This window comes from Nannospalax galili, unplaced genomic scaffold (genome assembly GCF_000622305.1).
Source record: "Nannospalax galili isolate Female #2095 unplaced genomic scaffold, S.galili_v1.0 scaffold386, whole genome shotgun sequence".
Lineage (NCBI taxonomy): Eukaryota > Metazoa > Chordata > Mammalia > Rodentia > Spalacidae > Nannospalax > Nannospalax galili.
The window spans coordinates 1,328,654-1,335,194 of NW_008356676.1; the positions used below are offsets into that span (position 1 = coordinate 1,328,654).

At 39.9% G+C, this 6,541-nt stretch overlaps 1 pseudogene; it reads left to right on the forward strand.

The window, feature by feature from the left end:
• The first annotated feature begins 399 nt into the window (after positions 1-399).
• Positions 400-4,482, forward strand: LOC103751311 (annotated as a pseudogene).
• Positions 4,483-6,541: the final 2,059 nt, after the last annotated feature.

Sequence of the window (6,541 nt, forward strand, 5' to 3'; positions counted from 1 at the left end):
TCCATCTTCTGTAATAGCAGTAAGCATTCCAACCACTAAGCTATCTCTCTACCCCCCCCTAATTTTTAAAAATTAGTCTCCAAATTAGCAGGTTTTCTCATGGTTTTCTTCATGGATATATTTATGACATCTTTTATTTTTATCATCATTTTAACTAGAAATTATCCATTTATATTAATCCTCCTAGAAGACTGTTTTTTCTTCTGCTCATCTCCCACTTAAAAAAATTAATTTCTTCTATGCATGGTGGTTTCACACCTTTAATCCCAGCACTTGGGAGACAGAGGCAGGTTGATCTCTGAGATAGAGGCCAACCTGACCTACAAAATAATGAATTCAAGACCAGCTTGGACTACAGGGAAACCCTGTCTGCTCTTTCTGCCATCTTTCGGTGCCGCCACCATGGTGAGCATGAATGTCCTGGCTGGTACTCTGAAGAGCATCAACGATGCTGAGAAGAGAGGCAACCACCAGGTCCTCATCAGGTCGTGCTTCAAAGTCATCATCTGCTTACTGACTGTGATGATGGAGCATGGTTACATTGGCGAATTTGAAATCATTGATGATCAGAGAGCTGGGAAAATTGTTGTGAACCTCACGGGCAGGTTAAACAAGTGTGGTGTGGTCAGCCCCAGATTTGATGTGCAGCTCAAAGACCTAGAAAAGTGGCAGCAATAATCTGTTCCAGTCCTGTCAGTTTGGTTTCATTGTACTAACAGCCTCAGCTGGCATCATGGACCATGAAGAAGCAAGGCAAAAACACACAGGAGGGAAAATCCTGGGATTCTTTTCTAGCGATGTGAAACATATAAAATACCGCCATGAAAAAAAAAGTAATAAAAATTCATTTCTGCTGTTTCTAAATAATCTCTATTGTATTAGGTTTTATTCTTTTTCAAATGCACCCTCTTCTTATGCGTATGTGGCTCATTTATTTTCTTCTTTTTCTTTTCTAACATAAACCGTGTTTCTATGTATTCTTTTAAAGATTGTCTTTGATCACAAAAGATTCTATCATTTAATTATGAAGGTTTTCTGATTTCATTATCTAATAGGTATGTCTATTTAAAAGCATATGTCAAGCAGAATTAAGGGCCTGAGATTCTATACTATACACGAGCTAACAATTTAGCTTGCCAGAATTCTACATGCTAGCAAAAGACAAGAGTCATCTGGTCTAGACTCAAAGGATGGCCTATTGTTCACAGCCATAGTTATATCCGGAGCATGTACTGGGGTGTGTGTGCATGCACGTGCATGTGCCTCTGTGTGTGTGTGTGTGTGTGTGTGTGTGTGTGTGTGTGTGTGTGTAGGGTTGTTTTTTGTTTTATTTTGTTTAAAACAGGATCTCAGCTCTGGAAGGCCTGGAACTCACTATGTAGACTAGGCTGGCCTCAAACTCACAGAGATCTGCCTGCCTCTGCCTCTGCCTCTGCCTCTGCCTCTGCCTCTGCCTCTGCCTCTGCCTCTGCCTCTGCCTCTGCTTTTGCCTCTGGCTCTTGAGTGCTAGGATTAAAGGTATGCTACACCAGGCCAGGTCAGTTTCCCCATCCCCATGGGCCAGTACAGAAAGAGCCAGACAATGCCTTCATAATCAGTGAGCTATATTACAGAAAGGAAAAGTGAACTTACAGCCTGCTGTGCAAGCATGAGAATCTGAGCTGAGTTCAGATCCCCAGAGCCCACATAAGAATTCAGATGTGGTGGTTTACATGCATCTGTAATCCCAGCACCTGCAGGATGGATAGCAGGTTTAGCTCCAGGTTCAGCAACAAACCCTGTCTCAAAAAATAAGATAGACATATAATTTGGCACATCTGTGTATAAGAAGTATAGATCACTGACATTCTAATGAGATGTGATTTCTCTAGCACCCAGCTCAGATGTGCTATGTAAGATGGATGAGGTTTTTCATTTGCTAATAGAAAACATGAAGTCAAGGGTGTAGGAGGTAAGGTAAGGTTGAAGATGAGGGAGGAGGTCTGAATAAGATCAAGATACACTGTATGAAATTCTTGGATCAATTAAAAAAAAGATAAAGATACCCGATGTTGACTTCTGACTTCTACACACATGTGCACATGCATACACACATACCTACACATACATGTAAATACACATGAATGTGTATATAGCATACACATACATTATTTTCAAGAACCCAAATCTTTTCTAATGGGCTTTCCAACCTTTGCCACAGAGAAAGAAAGCATTATCTTTACATTTTTAAAATATTTTATTTATTATTTTTATTTTATGTGTTTGAGTGTATTGCCTGCATGTATGTGAATGCACCCGTGTCATGCAGTGCTGCAGAGGCAAGAAGAGGGCTTTGGATTCCCCTTGAACTGGAGTTAAGGACAGTTCATAGCCACCATGTGGGTGCTGGGAATCGAACCCAGGTCTTTTGCAAGAGCAGTCAGTGCTCTTAACAACTGAGCCATCTCCCAGCCCCTATATTTTTGTATTAATATAAACAACGTGCCTTTTGCTCTGGGTGGGATACCATCTCAACTTTCCAGAATCGTTTAGTGTATAAACCTCCATGAAAAGAAAATTTAAAGGAAAAGCAACCAAGGTTTCTACTCTCAAGAAACAGAATGAAACAAAACAAAGCAGAACCACAGAGCCTTGCCTCCTAGCATAAGTTTTAAATTTTCTTAATTATAAAGATTTACATTTTTGTTCTTATTTGACTTTTTTTTTTAAAACAGTGGCTATTGGGGCTGAAGAGATGTCTCAGTGGTTAAGATCACTGTCTGTTCTTGCAGAGGACCCACGTTCGGTTCCCAGCACCCGCATGACTTCTAACAAGCACCTGTAACTCCAGTTCCAGGAGACTCCAGCACTCTCTTCTGACCTCCACAGGTATTGCACGACATGGGTGCATTTACATACATGCAGGTAATACACTCATGTGGAGACCATCCACATCCGCATTCGGCCATGTTCCGCATTTGGCCTTGTTCAGGCTTGTCTGGGCTTGTTTCTGGAATCCTGTTAGAACCAGCTTTTCCTGGTAACTGCTGATGCATGGGTCGACTATGATCTACCATATGAATAATGTTTAGGCTTTTATCATATATGTTTGAAAAGAATGTTTATGGTGAAGTTGTGGATTTCAAATTTCAGTGTATGAGAGACATAATAAAGATAAGATTAATTTTTGTAGTTTTATCAATTACTTTTTGTCTTCTTGATCACTTGCTTATTTTCAAATCTCATGTATCTTTTTTACTATTTTTATTGAATTTTTGAGACCTTCATACAATATTTTTTATTTAACTTTTTTGTAAAATTTTATTTATTTATGTTTATTTTATGTGTATGTGTGTATTGCCTGTGTGTAGGTAAGTACACCTGTGTTGTGCAATGCCCGCTGAGGTCAGAAGAGGCTGTTGGATCCCCTGGGACTGGAGTTACAGAGAGTTGTTAGCTGCCATGTCAGTGCTGGGATTCGAACCTGGGTCTTCTGCAAGGACACCCAGTGTTCTTAGCCACTGAGCCATCTCTCTAGCCCCTCATACAATGTATTTTGATCATATTTAGATTCCTCTCCCCTATCTTACTCCCTTACTACCCTCCACTCAATTTCATGTACATATATGCATACATATATGTATATATATGTATATATGTATGTATACAGTCAAATCCGTGTCCCCAAATGTCCTTCACCAAAGATTCATCCTCTGGAGACTGGTCAACCTACCAAGAGTCTCACCCTTAAATGAGACTGACTCTCCCCCTCCCAGCAGTCATCAGTTGCCAATACTTCCTCAGGTAGGGCTGTGGTTTCTTACCCACTTCCCAATGACTATGCTGGGATTTTTGTCTAGCTTGAGCTTAGGTGAGACTTGTGCATACTGTCACCATTGCTGCGAGTTCATATGGGTAACTGACTAGCTGTCTGGAAAACTCTATTTTCTTGTGACCATTCACCATCTCTTGCTCTTACAGTCTTTCCCCAGCCTCTTCTGCAATGATCTCTGAGCCTTGGAAGGCGGAAGTTTGATACAGATGTCCTATTCAGGGATAAGCACTCTGCAGCCTCTTGTTCTCTGCTCACTGGTCAGTTGTGGAGTTCTGTGTTAATCACCATCTGCTGCATAAGGAAGCTTCTTTGATGAGAGCTGAGAGATGCATTAATCTATGGGTATAACAATATGTCATTAGGAGTCAGTTTAATACTATATCTATTTAGCAGAATAATAGCATTAGGCTCCCCCATATGGCCTGTGACCTGTCTAGCCTCCGGTTCCTAAGCCAGATATCAATGTCAGGTATGGGTTCCATCTTATGAAGTAGACGTTAAATCCAATTAGAAAGTGGTTAATTACTCCCATAACATTTGTGCCACTATTGCACCAGTGGGCATATCAGTTGCTGTTGTAGCTTGCAGGATTCACAGTTGGGTACAGTTGATGATTGCTTTTCTTTTCAGGTAGTGTGCATAACACCTTCCAACACTTTGAAAACTAACAGTAGAGATGAGACTTTGAAGTCAGCACCAGCTTGATCTCTCCTTGTTGGCTTTACAAGATGGGAGGCAGAGTCAGGAGTTTCATGTGGAAGCTTGGGGGTCAGCTATACTGGAGTATCCAGCATGGAAGAAACAAACAAGGAAGATCCTGCCTCAACAAGGTGGAAAGAGACCACTGACTTCTGAGAGTTTTCTTCTAACCTCCATACACATGGCACCGTGGCACAAGACCACATAGATATGAGTGCATGTATGTAGTGTCTTCAGCAATAGTGTCTTACCATGAAATTCTTGTGGGAAACCAAGAGCAGGGGCAATGGCCAGTATTATATGAGGTCTAGACTTCTGGTCAACAATTTCAAAAGAGGGAATTCATTCCTGGCATTGGGCCTTGTCTCTTGACAAGGAGAAATACTAATGCTCTTTAAAACTTGACTTTGCCTTCATTTACCATTCTGATAGTCCATTTCCTTTTAAAATCTGTCTGACATATTTTTAAAATAATTTATTGAGAATTTCATACATGGACATAAGGTGTTTTGAACAAATCCATGTACACTTCCTTCCCTTCAACTCCTCCCATATCTCCCTATCACTACTTTTTCCTGATAACCTCATGTATTCTTTCTTCTTTTCTTTTTTTTTTTAATGGGGCTTTTGGCTCCTCTAACATTCCCCCCCGCCGAAGAGGTAATGCTAAAATCTTTTAAGGATTAGATAAAAGCTTCCAAATACTTTCAACATTTTGGGCCTTTGGAACAGAGTATGTTGCTAAGAGGCCCAAGGCCCAAGGACATTTTGACCTTTAGCCAAGAAACTGACTACTTTTCTTTGGAGTATTTTTACCCTAACTGCCTAGCCAATTCCTACCTCCTATTCCTATCACATCATCCTCTGAAGAGGTTACCCAAATCGCCAATAGGGAATCAGATACAGACTGCTCTGGCTTCTTCCATGCTGAACAGGGACACAGGGTGAGGCAATTGGAGTACCCCTTCAGTGGGTCTATCTAAAAGACTCCCAAAGTGCAGAACTCTTATCTGTAGGGAGAAAAGAAAGTCCTTGACTGGTGAATAGGAGATGTGAAGGAGAAGTAAAGGCAAGAGTAATTAGCATTAAAAGTTCTAGACAGGGAACTAGAAAAAAGTCAGAACAGGGCAATTTTCAAATTTTCATATGAGAGTCCATTGGAATTTCTTGAAAAGGGCCTCCAAAAGCATCCCTCCATTGGGTTCCTCCTCAGTTTTCTTTTGTCTGGCAAGGCTGGACTCAAGAGTGCTGGATTCAAGATTTGTTTTCAGGTATTTTAATAGCTGTTGGAGTGGTTAGAATCAGTGTCAGCTCCCTCTCAAAGGCTTCTAGATAGGGGGAGAAAACAAATTTATCTATCATTTTAGAATAGCAGGTTGTCTCTCTTCACTACAGGTGGACAGACCACCTGCAGACCAAGATTTGAAGTCTTACATCTAAACAGCACTTTCTGGTTAAAATCATCAATGAGAAATAGTTGTCTAAATAACTTAAAGGCTTTCCAATGTGCATACCCTCAGGTCATAAATACACCTCAGCAACCCCTCAGTTATCTCCATAAGTAAGCTTAATGAGTTCATTGGTTCTCCAGTAAAATTTTAATCAAGCATTGGCTCAACACTAGAACCTTGAAAGATAATAAGCATTGCTTAGCATCCCCAGGAAAAAAAGTCCCACAATAGGTGGAAAATTTATTTTTTAATGCTATTGTGTCTCATAATTATTTTTAAAAAAAGAAAATGAGAATGCAAAAGATGTTAAAAGGATATGGGAATGGAGATATTTTCCAAAATAGAAAAAATGAGAAAGCCTAAGCAAGTAATGAAGGTCGGTTTAGGTTTGTTATGATATATAAAGGATGAGACAAAAATAATATACACATAATCTTAAAATGTCTATGGTCATAGTTTAGTCAACTAGTTTAAGGAACAAAATATATATCTAGTCCAAGTTTATCTGAGAAGATTTGGTTTTTTAACTCAAGCCTTATCTACATAGTACATGATAATTAAAAGTACCAGACTGGTG